Raw genomic sequence first — 23,732 nt, forward strand, 5'->3', positions numbered from 1 at the left:
CAGCAGGAGAGAGTAACCGAGGCCAACCTCAACTCCTTCAAAGATGAGAGAAGCTCTATCAAGGCATTAAGAACAGTTGGGGAGAGCACTGCTGGCTTTGGCTCAAGCTGTAAAAATTGAGGAGGGGTAAACACCCCGGCTGCAGAAGGCAATGATGCACAGATTGCATGGGACACTATGGACCTAGTGATCCAAATATTTGAAAGCAGATGTTTCACACAGAGCCAGCCCTCCAGCTAAAGCCATGTAAATAATATACAGGAGGAGTGTGCTGCTAATTGAGTCTCTTCTGAACTGCCAAGAGGCAGGAAGACTCCAGTTAAAGACGACTCTTCATTTTAGCTTATGTCACTGAAGAGCCCCAACATAAATGAACTCCTGAGGACAGGATCAAAGTAGAATAGGGACTTTCTTTTCCATATCCTTGAATTTCCTGTCTCTTTTCCACACTGAAATTTAATTTCCTTTTCAAAGAGAGCTTTTGGAGCTTATGAAAATTGACCCAAAAGATTACAAAGGCTTTGTCACCCTTCCAATCTCTCTGAAAGATCCATAATTAGGGAAGTTTTTCCTTTAACGTGTGTGCCCAGCCGGCAAATATATAAATCAGACTTACAATTATACATACAATGAGTTATTTCAGTGTATTGGATACATGCAAGCCCAATTGTTACAAAGAGTTGAAAAAGCTTGTGTGTCTCAAGTAAACATGTATCAAGGCTTTTTTTTTTTTACACTGGTTTGTTTTCACTTATCCCAAGACTCAAATCAGTCATAGTAAGGACCTGGGCTGTATGTTTGCTATAAATATATCAAGTGTAATAAAAATACACCTTACAACCAAACTGCTGACCTCGAAGATTAGTTCATTACACTCCGCTGGAAATTGATTCTGGAAGCAGAGATGTACGAGTGGGCAACTAAGACAGCTAGTCTGCCTCTTCCCCCTCAACGGGGTCATTTGACTTTCCTCTCCTCACAGCTCACTCAAGGAAAAAAAAACCAAACACAAAACCAAAGACAACTCACAAACAAATACAATTTTAAAAGATTTTTAAATCGGAGTGCCAGACTCGCGCAGGCTGGTCCCTCCCGCTGCTCCGTGCCCACCCTGCGGCGGAGCGGCGGCGGACACAGGGTAGGACCGGAGACCGTGTGCCGGGGGATGTGGTGGGGCTGCCTGCGGGGGTGACTCCGTCCCTCCCAGCTCCCGGAGCTGCGCCTGGCTCCGGAGCCCACCGCGGGGAAAGCCCGGCTGGAAGAGGTGCAGCCTCCCCTCTCCCGAGTGCCAGAGGATGCTGCAAGCTCCGCCAGCGCCGGGGCCGCTCCTGCCTCTAAATCATCATAACAATTAAAGAAAAATCAAAACCAGACCAACAACTTAACGGCCGAACGAGGAGCTGGAAGGGAGGGGGAGGCTCCCGCCGCGCCTTTTGCAGCAGCGGAGAGCCGGAGGATTTGCAGGTAAGCGGCAAGGAAGGAAGAGGGCGGCGGAGGAAGGGGAAGGGGGGGGTGTGGAGGGTCCCGCGATACTCACGGCGGGGTGGAGGGGGCTACCAAGCCCCATGGCCAGGGAAGAGCGAGCGGTCGGTGGGTCGGTAGCCGCCGCTGTTGTCGCTGCTGCTGTTGCCGCTGCCTCACCGCCCGCCTGCGCTGCCCGCGAAGCCTCTCCGAGCACCCCGGCCCTCCCCTTCCCTCCCCGGCGGGGCTTCCTGCCCGCTCATATAGCTCGCCCCCAGCCACGTGGACGGCGCCGGGGGCCCCGCCGGCCCCTCCTCGCAGCCGGGCAGGGCGGTGACGGGGCGGACAAGCCCTCCTTTCCCCTCCCTCCCCTCCGCCCTACACCCCGGGCGGCGGAGCGGAGCGGAGAGGTGCGCACCGCGGAGGAGCGCGGGGGAGGGATGAGAAGAGGGCTGACGGCCGCCAACACAAACTTCTTCCTGCGCGGCGCCGGGGTGAAACCCTCGCTCCCAACGAGACCTCTCCAGAGGGTCACCGCACCCAGAAATACCTCTGCTCTCACCCCCACGCCCCCCGAAACTCTCGCCGCTGAAACTGAGCTATGTGGATCTCAGAGGTGATCCCAGCAGGGAAAGAGGAAAGAAATTCACTGCTTCTCGGAGGAGAAAACGTACGTTGCATCATTAATAATAATAGAAAACAGCACAGGGTAAATAATACCGTCTTTCGGTCCAGCACCAGACATTTTTAAAGTAACTGTAAAACGCTGTAGAGTTTAAAAGAATACAGCATCGTTAAAGAATCCCCCAGACAGGTACATTCAGCTGATTAAGCAGCTGCTAAAACTATTTAACAACATAATGTTGGCTTTTTTAGTGTTGATGTGTAAAGACTGGAGCCAAGACATGAAGTAGGGAGCTTACAGAATCTTCACAGAAGCAAATGATCTCTCTAGTCTTCTCTCCATTGCCCTCCTGTAGACAGTGTAACATGCTCAGTGAACATCCACAGCATGTGTCGGAGGAGAGAACATATTCCTGAGCCCTGCAAAGCGTGTTCCTTAGGGCTGGACAGCCAGTGTATAACTGCCTTGGTGAAGCGAGTGAGTTTACAGGTTATTAATCTACTTACCGAAACTGCCCCTATTGTTGGTTTATTGCATCCAGCACAATATACTTCACTGAAAACTGTTATGTGCTATGTAGGAGCTGTAACTCATCAATCACCACCGAGCTTGTTTCCATAGAGTTACATTAGTAAAAACTTAAGTGTGAATTCAGTCTGGTGTCACATCATGTACCACTCTGTGCAGATATTTGCATTGGGGCGTGAATACCTGTGACAGGCTCAGCTCTCTGCTTAGGAGCATAAGCCCATACAAAACCTTCAAGAGGCTCACCCCATCATTAAATCCTACTCTTGGATACTGCAGAGCAACATAGTATTAAATCCTTCATAAACAGGGCTCAGAAGGGATTTAATCTAAAGTAATGAGGGTAAAAAAAAAAAAAACCCAAACCCTAGTATTCTTTTACGAGGAGTTTATCAACACAAGGAATTACTGTGTGGAGGAAACAGTATAAAGGAGCTCTTCACTGCTTTTTTCCCAGAAGCTGCTTGCCACTTTGCTGGAGGTGGGATGGGGCCCTTGAGGAGCTCCGATCTGATCACCCGTGACAGTTTCTGTAACCCTCTCGGCTTGATACTCTCACACCTTCAGGCAGATTAGTTGAATTTGATGCTTCATTTCCTTCCTGATGATTGCAAGTGATTGCGTGTGTTTATGAAAAAATCACCAGGGAACAGCTCACCAATAAAAAGGCTGTACATCAGGTTTGGAGATCTCTCCCAAGCATTTTTGAGGGGATGGAGGGAGTGAAAGGGTGATGAGGGCTCTGACAAATATTCTACAAATGCAACAGTGCCTGGGGAAGGAAAAGTCTGAGCACTCTGCATTTCACTAACTATTGTACCACACCTGCTATGTCCACAGGTTTAAAAGAGAAAAATAATGATCCTAGTAAAACAGGTGATTTATCACGATGCAGCATTTAAAGTTTTACTGGTGTGTCTACAGGATGTATCGAGGAAAACACCCTCCCATCAGGAATGTCCTGATTAATGATAGCTTAGCAGGCCAACGCTGGAAGAGGTTGCCCAGAGAAGGTGCCGGTGTTCCATACCTGGAAGTGTTCAAGGACAGATGAGACTTGGAATAACTTGGTCTGACGATTCTGTTTCATTGCCTGTGACAGGAGGATTGGTGTGAGGTGGTCTTTAAGGTCCCTTTCAGCCCAAACCATTCTATGAATCTATGATTCTACAACTGAAGAAAGGGAACAGAGGATAATATGGAATTTTCCCTGCATTTTCAGTCCTATCTGCAACATTTGTCTGGAGTTCTGGAGGGGTAAGATATGATACACCCCTCCAGCCATAGCAGCCTTGGCTACAAGTTGCAAGAAGGAGATAAGGAAAAGAGCTCTGCAGAGTCTGGTTTTGGTCAGAGAAGCTCCTTTCTGTAGAGCAAGGCAGAAGAGGAGAGTGGGCTTGCCCCAGGGATGTCTCTGAGAGGCATGACACAGCAATATGGGTAAAATATGGAGAAGTTCTTCAGGTCTCTGCTGGTGGCTGGCTAAGCCAAAAGCAGAAACCAAATCCTCCTGAAACAGCAAGTATGGAACCTATTTCTCCTTGTTATACCAGTGTTACACTCTGTTAACTCCTTCAGATGCTCTCAACTCCACCGATGCACCCCAATGAGCATGCAAATGACAAGTGCTCTGTGGTAATGCCATAGTGATTACAGCAGTGTCCAACCTGGAGGATTGCATCCTCTCCCCTTTATACCGTAGCATTTCCCTAGCAAGTGTCATTTAGATGGTTTTGGGAATGAATCCAGGATTTGTTTCATAGACAGTATTTCCTCAACAGTTCAGTGAATATGAAGTAGTTTGAACTAACCATGCAAATCTCTCTTGTCTTCTTATGTAGAGAAATGATATCTATTCTAAACTCTGGGCCAGGGCTTTCAGCTGCTGATGGGGAATAGCTATGCAGACATCAAAGGAGCTGTATCAGCTTTCACCAAGTGGGGATCCAGCCCTTTATTCATATTTTAAAATCCAGAAACTGTGTCTAAGTTAAGCATTTTTCTCCATATTTTTAAGTAACCAGTATTTTATTTTATGGCTGCACCCTCAGTGGTAGGATTGTTTCTTGTACTCTTATGTTTAAAGGCCCTTCAAGGCTGAAGGAATTAAAATGAATAATTTAAAGCTGGTCTATGATGCAGAATTTTTAACATATGTTTTACAGGCCATGCAGAACACTTTTTTTTGTCTTGTCAGTAGATATTTTACAAACATGCTGTACTGGAACCAAAGCCCTTTTTATTTAATACTCAGATCTGAGTCCTCCTATGCATAGACACAGCAGCGTGCTGGAGTCTACAAGCCATAACAAGGAAAGCATTATCACTGACACTGATCAGAAAAGGGGAGAAATAAGTGATTTCACCACTTTTCCCTCTGCCACACATTGATAAACCAGAAATGGGCAGAACTGCGGCTCTCCCACCTCAGAAAGCTTCATCCCAAGACAGAGAGAGAGATGCTGTAATTTGTTTAACCTAAAGCTGCAAAAGGGCTGAACCCCAGTAATGCTGGAGAAGGAGATGTGAAGCCTGTTGGCTTTTGGCTAATTCTGGAAGGTTGGCTGGAGTATTTTCTTTTCCAATCTCCTGTTAACTTCCTAAACAGTGTAATTGGTCGCTCTTGCCAGTTTTGATGAGTAATGATAACTGCTAGTCAATAACCAATGAGTCACCTTTTATGGATTTCATGTCCTGTCCCATCCTAACTCCTTGCAACAGCATAGGGAGGAGGCACCTACTCTGCAGAGGCTCAAAATCAGAGCGGGTTTCAGTCTTATGGACTGGTTTCCACACTTTCCCTTGTTTTCCCATATTGTCCAGCATTTCATTTCTATTTTATAATTACTTCAGATTTACAATTAAAAATAAGTAATTTTTATCGTTTAAAAAGCTCTTTGGGCCAAATCCAATTTCAAGTATTTCAGCAAGATGCAAGTTTAGGCACTGCAATGGCAGAATGTAGATTTGGGCTTGTGTTTGTTCTCCCCTCATTTGCTCTCCCTTCAGTAGGTAATCTGTCATCTTTCAAACAAGCTAATTGCCATTGTGTCTAGGCCAAGAAGAAGTAGTTAAAATAGAAAAATCAGCATTTGGTGTGTACTTGGTTGCCAAGAAGCTATTTCTCCTCTCCTATGTAAATAAATTGTCGTTCAGAAACGGTTGGCTTGCTCTAAAAGATGTGCTAAGTGCTTCTCTTGCACTGTGCTTCCATTGCAGAGAGAGAGTTGAGGATTCAGGAATGTGGCCAGTTAATGCCCCATCCCCAGCTTCCCCCATCAGATCTGTCAAAGGGGACCATGCTTTACACAGGCTGAAGTGTGAGTGGATAATCACCGTCTCAATTAACATGTTGTGCCGTGTGTTACTGACCTTGCCAATTATGTCACTAGTCCAGGACCAAGCTCCATGCAGGTGGATCTCTTTACAAGGCAAAGTGGTTTGCTTGCAAATCTATATGTATTTATGTTACTAATCATTCATGTTTGTTATGTATTGTACAGATGACACCTGTTGATTGGCATGACTATCTGTGAAAGAGATTAAATACTTTCAATGCAACTTTATAAACATGAAACTGAGAATATTGACTACAAATAGACCCTATGTAATTTGTTTATTCTGATTGGTAAGAGAGACAAATGGTCTACATAGGTCTCATCTCCACTGAAGAGATAAAAGTTGTGCTGTATTTGAATGTGTAAAATGTGTGAACGTGTGTTTGAATGTGTAAAACTGCCCTTACATAACTTGCTACAGGAGCACATGGCACACAGTGAGCACTTTATAATGCTGATAGCAATTGACTTTGCCATAACTGATAGACAGTTTTGTCTAATCTGCTTTGGACTTCTTGGGTTTTTTTGTTTTTGCAATCAATACTCTGCACTTTTGACAGATGCTGTACAACTGTCATAGTCTTCCCTGATGCAAAGTCTACTAAAGGCACTGTTAAGGGCTCAGAAGTTTAAAACAGGCTTTTAGATTACATCCTCAGCCTCCATATTTCACAGAATCAGGCTCTGGCATTGAGGTGTGATAAAAGCAAAGAGAAAAAAACAAAAAAAGCATCTGACTTCCTTCTCTGCTTGCTCTTGAAGTTCATATGGCAGAGACTGATATGTTATGCTTTTTAAGTGTTTCATACACGTGTGGCATGTTCGCTCTCCCCAGCATAAATGACCATTCTTGGCAGTTCAGGCATCACCTGTGGAAAGTCTCAACTGTAAAATTCACCTGATTTACCTTCATGCATCTTGATCCCATAGTGCCTTGAGTACAATTTATTCCCAGCTGCTTCAGCTGAAAACCCGCAGCTTTTTCCATGCCAAGACTTGAAAATGTGTGTATTAGCTGATGATGAAGTTATTTGCAGTATTTCATTTTATTTCATTTCATCTTCTCCCCAGGATAGTCAGGAATAAAGCAAAAGGGGAAATTAGACTTAGACTCAGAAAATAAACATTGTTGATTAGGTTGAAGTATCTATTAGGCTTGTGTTTGAGTTTCTAGCTCACAAGAAGGATGGCAAGCAATGCCTGTTAAAGAAACATTTTGACAAGAATGTGTTTTTCTGTGGCTCAAACAAAATAAATATAGTAATGCAGAGAAACCTTTTCAAAGTCAGGCTTATGTGCTTGTCTGATCAGCTCTAGCTATCCGTTTCATCTCTCCTGAATGTCACAGCAACATGCCAGCTGTGCCACCGTGCAGTATTCGAGATAAATGGTTTTCCTCAAAGGACATTGCACACATACCAAGGGCTGTACATGCTGCATTAAGTTAAACACAAACAAAACAAACCACTCATTGCACGTGGACGTCATCTCGTGGGAAAATTATGACCGAAACAGTGAACCACACCTGGTAGATATTAGTCATATAGCTTAATTTAGTGTGGAAAGGCATTTAGGTTTAATGGTAAAAAAGCAATATAATAAACTAGATAAGGTGTCAAAGTTGGGGTTTTTTCCTAGATATTTAAGTTAAAAAAAAATTTTATTGTCCCTTCCAGCTGGTGGGATGGGCTAGGAAGATATAGTGTGGGCAGTATCACTCCAGGGAGACAGTGAGTGTTTGTGCTGCAGTAGAGATGAAGATCTGCTGTTAACCCACAGCCTGTAGGTCAGTGTAGGACAGAGTATCTGAGGTATTACCAAAGAGGAAAAAAAAGTAGGTTTAGAAATAAATCTCCCAGCTGTAGACTGGAAAACACTCAGGTTGTGTTATTTCTGTGTGCAAAAGAATTCTTCGCTACAGCCCTAAGTCAGCTGTAATGCTGTTTTAGATCTGGTATTAACATATCAGGAATTAGAGAAGAGCTTGTCATCAAAGATCACGATCCTGTCTTTTTCCACTTAAGTAGCGTGGTAAGATAAACAAAGCCAAGACTGCAAATGCAGTTCCCTCATTGCAAAAAAGCAAATTTGAGTAAATTAAGTTCTTTCAATGATTAGAGATGAGAACTGGACAAAACATTTTAAAGGCTTAAAAACTGTCTTTCTGTAAACCAGACTGGTCACACATTCAGAACATAGCTTATATCTAAGCAAATGAAAGAAAAAAATGATTCAGAGAACCATAGAACAATTAATATAAGCTTAATACAGTGTGATTTCTTAGAGTAAATTCAGAAGTAAAAATGAAATTAAGATCTGGGCATAAATACAAAATGGGATAAAAGGCAAACCTGTGTTTACCAGAGAGAGATCCAACAAGAATAATTTGTAAATGTACTGGAAACAAGAAGTGATTCTCAGGAAAGGATTAGCATAGTAGATTGTCTTTACCTCATCTTTGATGAAGCAGATGAAATGGTGCTACCCAGAAAATTATCTTTCTTGAAAGCTAAGAGTGGTACAGGACTGGTGAACCAAAGTCCATGTGTGCTGAGGATAAACCATTAAAACTTACAATCTTTGGTGCTTTATGTAATACTGGATTCAAAATAGCTTCTTCAGAAGATCTGGGAGATCTTTGTGCTTCTCCCAGTCTCCTACCATCTCATTGGACCTACTGGTTTTGCCTGGTGTTGAGGTGCTTCCTTAACATGTAGAAAGCAGTCATCAAATTTGAGGGAGTTGTCAAGGTGCACTTTAGATCAAGGTAACTGAGGTAGCCTTTACCCTTACAAATGAATCAAACCATTTGCCTTGAGATAAGAGCTTTTTACTTGCTTCCAATTAGGAAGAGGAAAGATTGTGGTGTACAGGATGACTCTAAACTGCCAGCGGGATGAAGCCATGAAATGGGCAAATGAGATTTGCTCAGCCTTGCAAAATAAAAGCTGAGGGGGAATCCCATTGCTGCCAATTGATTGGGAAGTAAATGTCAGGGAAGGGAGGAATGTGTAGCAGATAAAGGAGGAATGAGTATCAGCTGCAGGTGGATGTATTCAGGATGTAAATTAAAATAATATTACTTAATTATCATACAAAAAGGCAGAGATGCAAGGAAGCCTTCAGTGCAGAGTCATAGAATGGTAGGGGTTGGATGGGCCTTTTAGAGATCATCTAGTCCAACCCTCTGGCAGAAGCAGGTCCACCTAGAGAAGAGAGAACAAATTCTCCAAAGTTGTGGAGATATATTGATGTATTGATATATTCCTGGGGAACATTTTAAATAGTTTCCTGCATGGAAAAAAAACACCTAAATTAATGAATTAGACCTTATATAAAGAAGTGTAGCTTGGTGCTGTATATGCTTGAAGATATCTATCACCAGTGAGTGGCACCAGTTATATTGTGCTAAAAGAAGTAAGAAACAAAGACACTAAGCAAACTGGCAGAGATTCTGCTGGCCCTAGCGAAGGCCATCATCCAGGACCCATTCCTAACCTGTCTGATGGGCAAAGTGATGCCTGGTTCACTCCTACAGAAACACTGAGCCCATGACCAGCCCAAAAAAAGGCTGAAAATAGGGAACTGCTTGTCATGAGAAGTGCTGTTGAGATCTGGTATTATTAATATGTTCACATAGTCACATACTATGCAATGTTAAAAGTTTCCCACAGGTAAATTGTTCCAAAATGCAGTTTCTAAAGATTTGCTTTTGGGCAGAGGAAGGATTTTTCATTAAAAAAATGTGCTGGTACAGCACAGTAGTGTTTCCATAGTGTAACATTAGCTGCTGTTCCATTTCCATTGTTACTGCTAGTTTGTATCATCAAATGTGCTTTTTATCTTTTTCCTTACTTACATGGTACTTTGAGCAGTTTGAGAAGTCAAAATAAATTTTGATCAAGATACAGGGGGAAAGAAAAACCTGCTGTGATAGAGGCTGGCATTCCAGTTTCATCACTGTTAATTAAACAGGATGTGTTTCAAAGTAAGCCTCATGAGTACATACAAGGTTGCAATGCCTTTGCAATTGTCTCAGTGTTTTACTATTTCTTTCAGAGAACGTTTTTCCGAGTTGAGAACTCTCCCTCACAGTGTCTGAGCGTTGAAATTTTATCTGTTGGTAACTTCAGACACGAGGGCTCCATCCCTTGTACATCCCTCCTCCATGATGTAAGTCAGCTTTTTGGTGCCTTTCATAGATCTGTGATGATTTGTATCTCCCACAGATCCACCCTCACCTTTTATTTTGTAGGACACTCATTAGGTCTTAGTTTTCTTTTACCATTCACATGTCTCCAAGTATTAATCCTATGTAAAGTATACCTTATGGGAACATAGGTCATAGAGTAGGAGCTGAAAATACACAGTTGTCTAAGAAATAAACCACTGAGCTGTTACATTCCCTTTTTTCCCCTACAGTATCTTCATAGATCTTCTCAGTGATATACTATCCTGCCTCTCTCCAGAAATACACCCATTCTAACACAAAAAAAAAGCCATTTCTCTTGATGTTTGTTCCACTTCCCTTCTCCATACTGTGTTAAAGCCTATGTATCATCATCATTGGATGATATCAGTATGGTTTACAGTCATTCCTAGCAGTCCCTATCAAGGGTTAAGGACTTATTTAGTACAGACACACATTTCCTACAGCAACTGGCTCATACTGCAGTGACTCCTCCCCGAGGAGCAGTTGAATTAGGAGCTGAGATACCATCCTTATGGGATGCTACTATGTCTCTGAGCACTGAGAAGAGAGATGCAGCTTCCTGCAGATCTATTTATTGTTTTACACCAAGGAATATGAGCAAAGTAGGAAACACTGTGTACAAAGACACAAGGACAGAGCTCAGTGCATATGTCACTTCCCAGCTGCCCCTGTGATGCATTAACTCTGCTCTACAAAGGGGTCAGGAGAGCTGGTTGGCAGTAGTTCACATGAGGCAGCAGAACATGTTCAACTGAATGTGAATTGAGCCCAAAATGCAGACCCCTGTGGAAAAAAATTCTCTTTATCTCTGAGACTAAAAGGTTGTGGGCACTGATACCACTTGAAAGGGGCTGAACAAACTCAATCGCTCAAATCTCCATTTGTCACTCAATGGAGGTACAAGACTGAAAAACTGTTGCTTCTAGGGGAAGCATCTCAGAAGATTTGTTCTATCCTACTTGCAAGTTGTTCTTATCTGTGCAGACCCAATTCTTGTGATCATTTCCATGACTATATAGAATGTAATTATGTAGTTATGTTCAAAGAGGATTAAGTCTCTTTTTTTTTAACAAACAAAATATCTTGTTGTATTATTAATTTTTGTATTTGTTACCCCTGCAGAACAGAGGGAAATATGAAATTTAGGTATAGAAAAATATGCAAGCTTTAAAATAATTGTTCAGACAGGTATCAGACAGAGGATCTGGACAAATCATCTGACCTGATTTCCAGAGCAACATGCTCCATGGGAGTTTTTTCAGTTAACTCTTATTAAGCAGAAGGAGGAGAGTTGATCCAAACAGGTGTTTCAGAAAGACAATAGAGGCTCCCAGAGCCAAAGGAACCACCTCTTCTCTTAGTACTGTTTGACAGTGGTTCATCTCATTTTAAAAAAACCCTTACTTTTATGTTTTTCTTTACATGTACCTGGCTTCAGCCTACACCTATTAATTCTTGTTTCTCTCTACTTGATAACACCTGTTAGAAACAGAATTGTCTTCATTTGAACATCCTCCACGCAATAATCAAGTTAGCACTGTGATCTGTTTCTGATGAATTAAGTAGACTGAGCTTTTTCAGTCCCACACGTGGGATATATCTGACCAGATGTGAACTTCTACTCAACAGATGGCTAGTCACCAGTCACTGTCCCTTTGGAGTCAGCAGAGAGAAATGAGCACTTCCAGGGTGAAGTTCATCTCACCTTAAAGTGGATGTTTAAAACAGATCAGATAAATGTCCCTCACAACATTCCCATTTCTCTCTAGCAACAATCAAGGAAGCCTGTGTTGACTACCTCTCGTGTTACTGACTGCATTACTGACCTCCATATTCAGGCAAGATGAATCTTACTCCTTGACTAAGCCACTTTTCCAGCTTTGAATCACTTCCTTGGCTTTCTTCTCTGCTCATCACAGTGATGAGACTTTGCAGCATCTCCAGCAGATACATGACATTAATACCTGTTTAGAGCAAGCCCCCCCTCATAAACAGGATGTATTGGGAGTGCACACTGGGATAATTCACTGAAAATCTGTTTAGGAAGGTATAGCTGGATTTCACTATGCATGTTATCCATAACCTGTACTTTCTGTTGAGTGTACCTTTCAATGAGGTGCATGTGGCACTGATGAGAAAATGCCTTGATAATTATGGTCCTCCTGGAAAAAGACAAGATTATGGAACTATTAATCTTGATATTTTTGCTCCATACCTTTTCTTCCCCCATTTTTCTGATACTGACAACCTCTGCAGTGTCCCAGATTCCAGCTCCCTCCATCCAGCTTGGTTTCTAACATTAACCATTCAGCTGTGTCTAATCATACCAGGCTTAGCCACTAGCCCAGCTAGACAGCTGCCAGATGTTTTATTTTTAAATAAATACCTACATCTGTTGAGTTATAAAGCAGAGAGCAATGAATCCATTCTTTTTTCTCCACCACTTGAAGAAGACAGTTAAGTATTATACAATCTCTTCAACAAAAGACAAAAGATTTGGGTATTTGGACAGGTTCCATTTAATTCATACAGAGCATGTTTAAGGGTTGGTGTGTTAACCATCACTCCATGTGGTTTATTGGTCTAAATGTAAAAACTTTCTCTTGCCCAATACTTTCTCCCTGTTTTAAACAGGACTGGTTGTAATGCTCACATGTGATAAATATTACCAGTAGAATATATTTATACATTGCTTACTCTCCTAGGTGGCAGGGATGGTTGAGTAGGAACTTGTACATCTGTACATCTTTCTGGCTGGGAGAAATGAGAAGTTTTTCCATCAGAGTCCTGCTGTTCCAAACTGGGAGGACTGGCTGATTCCCCAGAGGCTGTGCTGCCGTTCAGCGGGATTTCAACCGACTTGAGAGTTGGGCAGAGAGGAACCTCATGAGGTTCAACAAGGACAAGTGCAGAGTCCTGCATCTGGGAAGGAACAACCCCATGCACCAGTACAGGCTGGGGGTCAAACTGCTGAAGAGCAGCTCTGCAGAGAGAGACCTGGGAGTCGTGATTGATAATAAACTAACCATGAGCCAGCAATGTGCCCTCGTGGCCAAGAAGGCCAATGGCATCCTGGGTTGCATGAAGAAGAGTGTGGTCGGCTGGTCAAGGGAGGTTCTTCTCCCTCTCTACTTTGCCTTGGTGAGGCCTCATCTGGAGTCCTGTGTCCAGTTTTGGGCTCCTCAGCTCAAGAGGAACAGGGAAGTGCTGGAGAGAGTCCAGCACAGGGCCACCAAGATGATCAGGGCAATGGAACATCTTTCATATGAGGAAAGGCTGCAGGGAATGGGGCTGTTTAGTCTGGAGAAGAGGAGATTGATAAATATCTAAATGGTGGATATCAGGAGGTTGGGACATTCCTTTTTTTCTATAGTAGCTAGCAACAGGACAAGGGGTAATGGGATTAACCTGGAACACAAAAAGTTCCACTTAAACATAAGAAAAAACTTTTTCCCTGTTGAGGTGAGGGAGCCCTGGCACAGGCTGCCCAGAGGGGTTGTGGAGTCTCCTTCCTTGGAGGTCTTCAAGACCCACCTGGACATGTTCCTATGTGACCTGATCTAGGTGAACCTGCTTCTGTAGGGGAGTTGAACTAGATGATCTCTAAAGGTCTCTTCCAACCCCTGCCATTCTATGATTCTACCTTCTACCAAGACTGTAGGAAGAGCTCAAGCATGCCCTATCCCTGTCTGTTCCTCTCCTCCCTCTGTCTTGTCTACTCTCTCACCATCCCTGTTTTCTTAACTCCATCACAGTTACTAGCTCTGATGACAGACACTTTCTGGCAAATGGACAGCACTTTTGGACAGGCCATGTCAAAGACTATAGACAGAAGTCTATACTTGCTGTATCATCTCACATCGACCTCATCTTTACCTATAAACTGCTCCAATGCAGATAAAGAAGGAAGATTGTAGTGGCCATTTATGATGTTGCTTTCTCACATACTCACACTGTGGCTTTCTTTTTTGGGAAAGCAAGAATAATTCACAGTAATGAAGAGATTCTCCTAAAAAAATCATTTTTCATGTTCAATTTTAGTGCATGCTGTGGTGGTCAGTGAGCTGAGATGATTCAGGTGAGACCACAACCCCTTCTGCAGCTACCTCCACACTGCTCTAAAAGCCATTTGTATCCATTTAGTTTTGGTTGATAGGAATCAGATTAAGTTAAATCAATATAATGTGGGCTTCCATTGATTTGAGAAGGTTCCCACAATGGGTGGTGCTGATTTAAATAATCATTTTCAGAACGTTTGGTGTCTTTAGTTAAAAAATGGCACATAAGCCAGTTTGAGAGCTACAGATAAAACAAGTATTTTTAGTAGTGGTTCATTGCAGGGGTAGTAAAGACTAGGCAGAAGTGAAAATCTTGTGGGATAAATGTGAAAGTGTTAGAGACATGAAATAATTCAGTAAGAATTCAAACCATGTCTGGTATTTTGTAACTAATCTTTACTTAGCTAATATAATCCTGCATGTATATATATATATATAAGTAGGGAGTTCACTTCTTTCCTTATTTTTCTGCTATTTATATCAGAATATTTTTATAGTCATCTGTTCACAACATCACACAAACAACCCTCTGACAATTGGAATAATGTTTACTAGAGGATTAGGGGAATTTGTAGAAAGAATCAGTGCTTCATGTGGGAACAATCAAACACTCATTGCAGGCATCTTTGTTCCTTAATTTCTTTGTGCCAGTAGCTTGATTTGTTTCTCAAATCTAACAAAGAAGGGTATGAAGCCACAAAAAAATCTAAACCTACAATATAACCATATGGAAATATTAAGTTTAGGGAGTCTAAGCACTTAAACCAACTGTTCAGGGTATTTTCTCCTTAATGTGCTTACATAAATCACATTAGTTTTTATGAGAATTATTCTTCAAATTTATAGACTTTTCTGGCTGGATCTTCATCTCCCAAGGTAGCACATGCAGGGGCTGAGTGTGTTTCTGCAAATTAACGTTCAAATCTTAACTCTAACATTGGGTTTGTGGCTATCACTGCATATACCAGTTACACTTAGACTTTTGGAAGTAGCTTTTGCATTGTAATGATCAGTTTTAGAAAGCTGGATACCCAGAATTCCAATTCTGTGCTATGGCTTCATCTATAACAAAATCTGGAAATAGCTGATTTGGAGGTGGGGTGTTTTAACCTCAGTAGGCAGCTCAGACCCTCACAGTGGAGAGAATCAGTGAGAAAACCTGTGGGCTGACATAAAGACAGTTTAATAGGTAAAGAAAAGCCCTACAAACAAGCAAAGCAAAACATGGAGTTCATTCCCCACTTCCCATGGGCAGGTGTTCAGCCATCTCCAGGAGAGCAAAACTCCAACAAATGTAATGGTTACTTGGGAGGACAAACACCACAACTCTGATCATCCCCTTATCCCTCCTTCCGCTAGTTTATGTGCTGACATGAAGCCCTATGGTCTGGGATATCCCTGTGATCAGTTGGGATGAACTGTCCTGGCTGTGTCTGCTCCCAACTCCTTGTGCATTCCCATCCTTGACTCTGTGTCAACACTGCTCAGCAACAATGAAAACTTTCAACAGTGTTTCCAGCACAAATGGAAAACAGACTACCATACCAGCTTCTATGAAGAATATGAACACTATCCCAGCAAAAAAAGGGTACTGGGGAATATCTCATAATTAAAAAAAATAGTATTTATATCTTTTATGAGTTATTTTAGTATTTATGTATTTTTAGATGTATCTAGTGATACTTGTATATCATGTAAATATACATTAACTTGGTTTTTTAATTTCTATATTATTTCTACCTTTGATAAGAACGTGTCTTGAATGTGTCCTGATGTTTCAGAAAGCAAATAAAAACTTTACAACTTTTATTGCAATATTGAATATACAGTTATATGTTGATTTACAGAATTTGGGACCTAGCTCACCCGTTTTGAATTTGGTGTTCTTGTGAACATCAATGAGAATCTCTCCAGTGCATTTGGCTGCATAAACCCAAGAGAAAAATAAACCCAGCATACATCTAAGCTTTCTCCCTGTCCCTGAGGAAGACTGTCCCAGTGCAGTTTGATTCCCAGCCTCTGCTACCACTTTGAAGCCACGTGGGCTGACTAGTAGCTCCGCACAGAGCTGTACCATGCTCAGTGTCTGTGGATCACAGCACGCTGAGGGTCAAAGAAGAGACTTCAGATGCTCAGATTGCAAAGCACAGGGCTCTGAGTACCTCATGTATCCTTCCAGCCAAAACAGATTTTGCCTTGAAGCTCTTGAATTCAGCTTAACCAAGCCTTTTTGCACCTCTCCTTATACAGAAATGGGTGTCGATTTTGGAGGTACAGCTTGCCTTATACTTCCTAGGTACAACCCCAGCTTCACCATACACAATGAGGGCCAATGTCTGGAACATTAATCTAAACATATTTACAATGTAAATAAGGTGAAAGTTTGTTACAATAAGTCTAATGAGTAAGTAGGACAAATCAAGGAGGACTTGCTTTTGAGACAGAGGCTGGATCCTGACTCATATGTCACTCAGTGCTTAAGCTTCTTTGAACATTGATTTTAGGATTTCATCCTGACTTAGTGAGACTTGGAAATTCTTCAGAAAAACAGAACAAAGGCTCACCAAAATGTCAAAGTAGTCACCAATAAGGTTTTGTTCCACCTTTGACTCAGACAGAAACTCACACAAATGCTCAGCATTGGTGGAACATTGGTTTACCTTATGTAGGAGTTCAGTAGAGATGACCATGGTGACCTCTCATGGCCTTACTGCCATATTAGTCTTTTTTTTGCCCTACATAATGCTTATTACCAGCTAAACTTTCACTGATTCGGAACTCCTTCTGTTGGTAATGTGAACTGGCGACTGTACAACTCACACTGAGAGAATGTGGATGTATAAAGATGAGGGGAGAGGCATTGCTGTGCTACACAGGATGACTACACAGGATGGGTTGTTTCCTTCCTGCAGCTTCACTTTTCTGCTTCTTGTTTATTTGAGGGGACATTTTTCCCTCTTTCTTTTCCTAAGCAGATAAACACAGAAGCACCTCTCAGTATGCAGTGTTGAGAGCAGGCAAGTACATCCTGAACTGGACTGTTTCCTGTGTTACATTTCAGTGAGACAAAAATCACTGCTGTGTACTGGAGAAGAGAGCAGATTCCTGTCTCATTTTAATGGCAGGTGGCACCTGTACTGCCAAATGGACTGCCCAGTGAGCTTTTCAAAATAACCACCTCCTAGTGTAGCTCAGATCTCTTTCCCATCTCCTCTTCATTTTCTTCTGCTGCCATGGGTTGGGGAGGGCTGTGTTGTGCCAGGAGGGCACAGTAACAGCCACCAGATTCCTTCGGCTTAAATGTCACTAAAATAAATTCTTCCATTGAGGGAAAAACAAATCAAAGAAGGATAAAAGGAAAGTGTGTGAGAGAGCCTAGCATGTTAACCAGCTGGATCTGTTCCAACCTGTGCAAGGGGGTGTTTAATAGAAGACAGTTGACTTTGAAAGGCAGAGGTGTGACAGAGCCGGAAGCTCGGATGCACCAGTGCCCGTCTCAGTGGGATTGTTGTGTGCTCACTGCACTTCTTCAGACTGGTTAAAACAACCTGCCAATTTATCCTAAATTTGGCTTGATGTTGTTAGAGAACTCAATGTGTTAAAGCCTCCCCTCTTGGCAGGCTTTCCAGTTTCTCACTCTTGTCCCATCTTCAGAAAACACCTCTGAAACAGCTCAATCCATTGATTCCTCTTTCTCCCAGTAACCATGGATGAGTATTTTGTCACTCTCATGGGTCTGTGCAGAGAACTGTCTGTGCAGCTTACAGCCCACTCCACTCTCTTCACTGGGTGTCAGAGAGCAGCTGAAAAACTTCAGACTTCAGAATGGGGAGAACATCCAAAGATATAAACCTCCATAGAAAGAGTCTTCAAATACATCCATAAACTTCAACTGTCGTTTTCAAAGTTACTTAATTACCTACAGAGGCAGAAAGAAAGTAGAATTATTAAGATACCCAACTGCTTGGACATCCCACTTCCATTATCCTCTTAGTCTGCTCTTTTTTTTTTTTTAACTTCTTTTTTTCCCCTCTGAGTTTTATAAAAATTCCTGTATTCTACAGACAATTTCCAAAATGTACCCATAAATATGTATGCAGATTGGTAGTCTGCATTGGTCTGATATTGATTAGTACTTCAAGCAGCAGGCAAGTCAAAAGCAGATCTGTTATAAGACTCAACGTCTCCCCATCACCGCCATCATTACCCAGAGCTCTGCTTATACTTTTTTTCTTTACAATAGCAGCCGAGCAATGGATCCCCACCTGTCTTCCCTCTCTGAGCACCACACAGCTGCAGACCGAGCAGTTTGGGTAATGATAGGGTACTTCTGCAAACAGCCTGCTGTGAAGCAACACATTGCTATGAGTAGAAAGCTCTACAAATTTGATGGTCTCAAATCTCTGCACAGAGTAAATATTTCTGTGCCACCCTAACAGTGAGACCATCCTTGTTATAGGACATCAGAGCAACTTGGTCTTTTGTGCTGCACCAGGCAAGCAAACCTGCTGACTGAGACACCAGTGGACTCAAAGATTTATTTCTGAAGAAAAGGTTGGGTGAGATAAAATCATCATGACAATATTTAGGTATTGGGGGCTTCAGAGATTTTGAACAAACAGCTGGGTAAAGCCAAATATCATCAACAAACATGTGAGTAACACAGCAAATCATAGTTTTGTTTCAGTTCACACTTTTCCTAGCCACAGACAAATTATTACAGTTCTTGGGAGTCCTCTACTTGCTTGTGGTAATTGCAAATAGAGTCCTTTATACAGAAAACCAATATAAGTACTGTGTATCTGTTAAATCTCCTGAAGCCCTGGAGACAAAAGGTCTTCCAGCATCCAAGGTATTGCAGAGACTTTGAGGGTCTCGTCACAAGGTGAGTTCCACCTGCTCTGAAGTCTTGCCTTTTGCAGCCAATAGAATAACTCAGAAGTCCCTCTATCTCATTTGTTTAAGTCAGGACTCTGGCAGTATTAGGTTAGTGGTTGGATTTGATAATCTTAAAGGTCTTTTCCAAGCAAAACAATTCTACGATTCTGTGAAAAGGAAAGCAGTAGACACGGATGCATGGACAACAAGGCTGGGAGACATGCATTGTGTCACTATTTTCTTCATAAAGATCACAGGCCATTTGTGTTTCTCCTCTATACATTCATGGAGCATACAGGCATGTAGAGACACCCTAAAAGTCCATAGATGCTGAAGGGCAAATGACTGTGTTTAAGCTATGTTCACATTCCCTGATCATCTATCCATTCTTGCATGTTGGCTTGCAATCTGATTGTGGTCAGCAGCCAACTAACTTGAGGCACAGCAAGAACCAGCTCATACATGAGTATGGATGTAGTCTAAGATAGTTAGGTAGCCCACATCACCATAGTAACTGCATGCTGTTGCATTAATTTCAGCGAAACAAATGAAGCTTGTAAGTCAAAGGCTATCTATGCAGAGCAGTTCAATAGCAGGTAAAGAATCTGCAATGGTCCTGAACGAGGCAACTGGGCTTTCCAGTCAGGTTTATCCTGTTTTTCAGGAGAGCTAATGGCCTGGCTGGAAGATTTCATTAGCATGTTTTTGGTATCTGAGCTGATGTGTTCAGATATGTCTTGGGTATATCTTCACAGAACTGTGCTGAGCTGTGTGGGACCAACTACAAGTATGAAAAAAGTTCTACAGTACTGGGCAGATTTAAACCAAAATGTTGTTATGACAGGAGACTTTATCAGGTTCTAGTATTCCCCTTCTCTCTGGTGAGATTTGCTTTGCATCTTTTACATATTGACCAACACAGGGTGAATTGTTCTTTATGGAGAAAACAAGAAGCTAGCTAGCTTCTTGAAAACAAGAAGACAGCTTACTGTGTCCAGTTCTGGGCTCCCCAGCTCAAGGAGAGGGAACTTCTGGAGAGAGTCTAACGAAGAGCCACCAAGATGATCATGGAACTGGAACATCTTTCATATGAGGAAAGGCTGAGGGACCTGGGGCTGTTTAGTCTGGAGTAGAGGAGATTGAGGGGGAATCTCATGAATATTTACAAATATCTAAATAGTGGTTGTCAGGAGGTTGGGACACCACTTTTTTTTCTGTTGTATCCAGTGACAGGACAAGGGATAATGGGATGAAGCTGGAACTCAAAATTTTCCCTTTAAAGATAAGGAAATCCTATTTTACTATGAGGGTGAGGGAGCCCTGGCACAGGCTGCCCAGGGAGAGTGTGGAGTCTCCTTCCTTGGAGACTCCTGGACATGTTCCTATGTGACCTGATCTAGGTGACCCTGCTTCTGCAGGGGAGTTGGACTAGATGATCTCTAAAAGACCCTTCCAACCCCACCATTCTGTGATTCTGTGAAGATGGACTTGGATCCTCATTTCTCTGCTGTTGCCAAGAGCCCACTCTGCTTTCTGTAAAAAGTGAAACAAACATACTCACCAGGGACAAATAGAGGTGTAAAATTGTGATTTGTCTGAGCTGACTTAAAGGTAACCTTGCTGGGAGGGGAGGAGGCAAACACATGGCTTGTTGGCCACTAACTGCCAAAACACATTGGAGTCTGGCAGTGTGTTGAATTCCCCTTTAGTCAGAAGTTTGCAGAGATGTTTTAAAAAGGAGAATCTGACTAATTCAGGAACTTTGGTCTCAGAAGGAAGAAAATAAAAGCATTAAAAAGAAGAGGAGGAGACAATCAGCATAGTTGGTATCAGTGATAAATATGCTGCTGATTGCAAAGATGGTCTCTAGGTCAGATTTAAATGTCTTTTATACCACGAGACTGGCAGGTTACTGTGGAAGTTTGACTCTGACTGGATGCCAGGTGCCCATCACACTGCTCTATCGCCCACCTCCTCAGCAAGCCAGGGAAGGGGAGAAAATAAGATGAGAGTCTCGTGGGTTAAGATAAAAGCAGTTTAATAAAGAAGCAGCAATGACGTGTGAGTGAGAAGCGAAGCAAAAGCAGATAAAGCTGTTACTCTCTACTTCCCATCAGCAGCGATGTCCAGTCACCTCAGCAGGGCTTCAGCACGAGTAGCAGTTGCTTTTGGAAGGCGAAAAACGACTCTTACCTCCCCTTCCTGCTCCTCTCCCCAGTTTATATTACTGAGCTGATGTCATATGGTATGGAATATCTCCTTGGTCAGCCTGGGTCAGCTGTTCTGGCCGTGGTCCCTCCCAAGATTGTGTCCACCCATAGCTATTGGTGAAGGTGGGGGAAGGAATGCTGGAGGGACAGCCCTGACGCTGTGCCAGCAGTAGTCATAATATTGATACCAACAGTAAGCACAGCACTGCAAGAGCTGCTGTGGTAAATCACTACCATCCCAGACCCACTACAGTTACTCAACTTTGTCCTCCAGATGATCCAAGGGATTGGATGGCTGAGCCTGCTAACTGTCCTTCTCACAATGCATCCATGTGGTGTTCACAGCTGCTTCAGAAGATCCTTTACCCCTGATATTTTGTCAATGACTCAGGAACATCATCTCAGTGAGGATTCCAAGCTGCCAACAGCCTTAAACCTTTGCAGAACTCCGTTGGGAAGATGATCACAAAAAATAGCAGATGGTCTGAGGACAACTCTCATTCATGACATTTCTTGGGTTGATTTGTTGGGTTTTTTTTCCAGTTTATTGGAAACTAGAGCTGCATCTGTATAATTGCAGGTTGGGAAATGCATTTTGGGAAGTTTTAGCTGACAAGAGCATGAAGGCAGTCTGCATCATCCTTGATCGTGGTTCACATCATTAAGGGTGTTCTGGTCACACCTTCTTTGCTTGTGGGCAGTATAAGGAAGTGATTTAGTTTGGTTTGGTTTTCCTTTTCTTTTAATAAATGCTCTGCCCACCAATCTGATTTCTTTTCTCTGCAATGTTACCCATTTCCCAATAATCCCTCCAGCACCATAGGCTGTGATAATTCAGGTCACAGGTTTTGATAGAGAAATCACATTGTCAGCAAGTCATTACTAATGAATATGGGTTTTTTCTTGCTCCTGGTGAATTTCTTCTCATGTCCATCACTCCACTACTTGGGGCGGGAGTGAAAGATTTGTTGCAGCAGCAGCTTAGAAACCCTCTAAATCCTCGCATGGGACTGTCCCTTTGCTGAACTTTTAATTCCACAAAGAGAGGGTGAACCCAGGACATGAAGAAGGTAAGCAGCAATCACACCCTGCACTGGGAAGCCTGGAGGAGGTATCATGCAACAGACGGGACATCTGACAGCAGCACCAGTATCTCTGCAGAGACGAAATCAGGGTGTAGGATGGTGGGAGCACCAGCGTCACACCACAGGGCAAGTCTTTCACACAGAAACACAGTGGTCAGAAATACAGAGGACACTGTATTCCTGCTGCTTGCATAGGGCTAGGCAAACATGTGGCAACAATTTTACAGCAAACATGGCACTTTTCAATTACATCATGATGCTCCACCACAGAACCAGTGCATCCGATGCCTGTTTTGTTAGAAAACCAAACCAAAGAGAACTCAAAGTAGAGTCAGAAGATATCTGGACAACAGGTTCTGTATCTCAGGAGCTCTGGGCTGAGTTGAGGTCACTGACAGGTTCTTGCAGGGAGTCGACTGCTGTTGCCAAAGTCGTCTCTGTAAAGCAGCTATATCTCAATTGATTTCAGTGATGCTCTACAGGATTTATACCTGAGAGCAGACACTGACCTTAAGCTCATGGTCTGAAAAGGGCCCAGTCCTACTCAGCCAAAGCCATTTGGAGCTTTTCCAATACCATTTGATTGTCATTAAGACTAGATCCGTAATGAAAGAGTATATAATAGCCTGAGAATTGAATCAAATGTATCTAACCTGGGTCAGATCCTCAGGCAGGAACAGTGATGGATCTTAAGTCAACTCAGTGCAGGTTTAAACCAAAAGTAGGATGTGGCTCTTTAAACGTCACCGTGAAAGGCCTGTGTTCCGTTATGTAATAATGTTTAAATTTGAGCTTGTTCCTCAACAACACACATCTTGCTTGCTCATTAAAATTAATAAGCTACTTTCCCTGGGAAAGACAATGCTCAAACCTATGTTTCAGGAGGAAGGTGACAAGAAAACAAGGACGACATGACAGTTCAGGAATGCCCAAAGCCCTTCCTCGCATTAATGCAATGCAGAGAGCAATTTTACACAGCTCCTTCACTGGAGCAGCTCTTTCCCCTGGGCTTTCCAATCTCTAATTTCTATGACCCTGTGAATCTACTGTACACACAATGCATGACTGATGCTTCTACACGGAACAAGTCACATTAATTTTTTATTCTCAGCAACCACAGAACTAGGAAAGTGCTTCCAAGATTGTGTGAAAGTTCACCCCTGGAAAGACATCTGACTTTGGTGGGTGGATGTGATCACAGATTAGGTTTGAGAAGGCAGGAAGGAGGGAGAGAGTAAAGCATTGGCTAGATTTGAGGAGTAATTACACATTTTCCTTTATGAAGACAGGAGCTTTCTAGGGTGCAGATGGAGAAGGAATGAAGGGAAAAGGGGCT

The 23,732-nt window shown here is 42.6% G+C and overlaps 1 protein-coding gene and 1 long non-coding RNA gene across 2 annotated transcripts in view; one reads left to right on the plus strand and one right to left on the minus strand.

Annotated features, from left to right (window-relative positions):
* ST3GAL1 (ST3 beta-galactoside alpha-2,3-sialyltransferase 1) overlaps positions 1–1,709 on the minus strand; it is a 77,533-nt gene extending 75,824 nt beyond the window's left edge. The window contains exon 1 of the mRNA XM_061996086.1: positions 1,538–1,709. The gene's annotated coding sequence lies outside the window, so the exon portion shown is untranslated. The remainder of the gene's footprint in view (positions 1–1,537) is intronic.
* LOC133625406 (uncharacterized) lies at positions 1,544–11,208 on the plus strand. Its single transcript, XR_009818714.1, has 3 exons — positions 1,544–2,131; positions 3,072–3,294; positions 3,539–11,208. It is a non-coding gene; the product is annotated as an uncharacterized LOC133625406 (long non-coding RNA).
* Positions 11,209–23,732: the final 12,524 nt, after the last annotated feature.

Source organism: Colius striatus, chromosome 4 (genome assembly GCF_028858725.1).
Source record: "Colius striatus isolate bColStr4 chromosome 4, bColStr4.1.hap1, whole genome shotgun sequence".
NCBI classification, from domain to species: domain Eukaryota; kingdom Metazoa; phylum Chordata; class Aves; order Coliiformes; family Coliidae; genus Colius; species Colius striatus.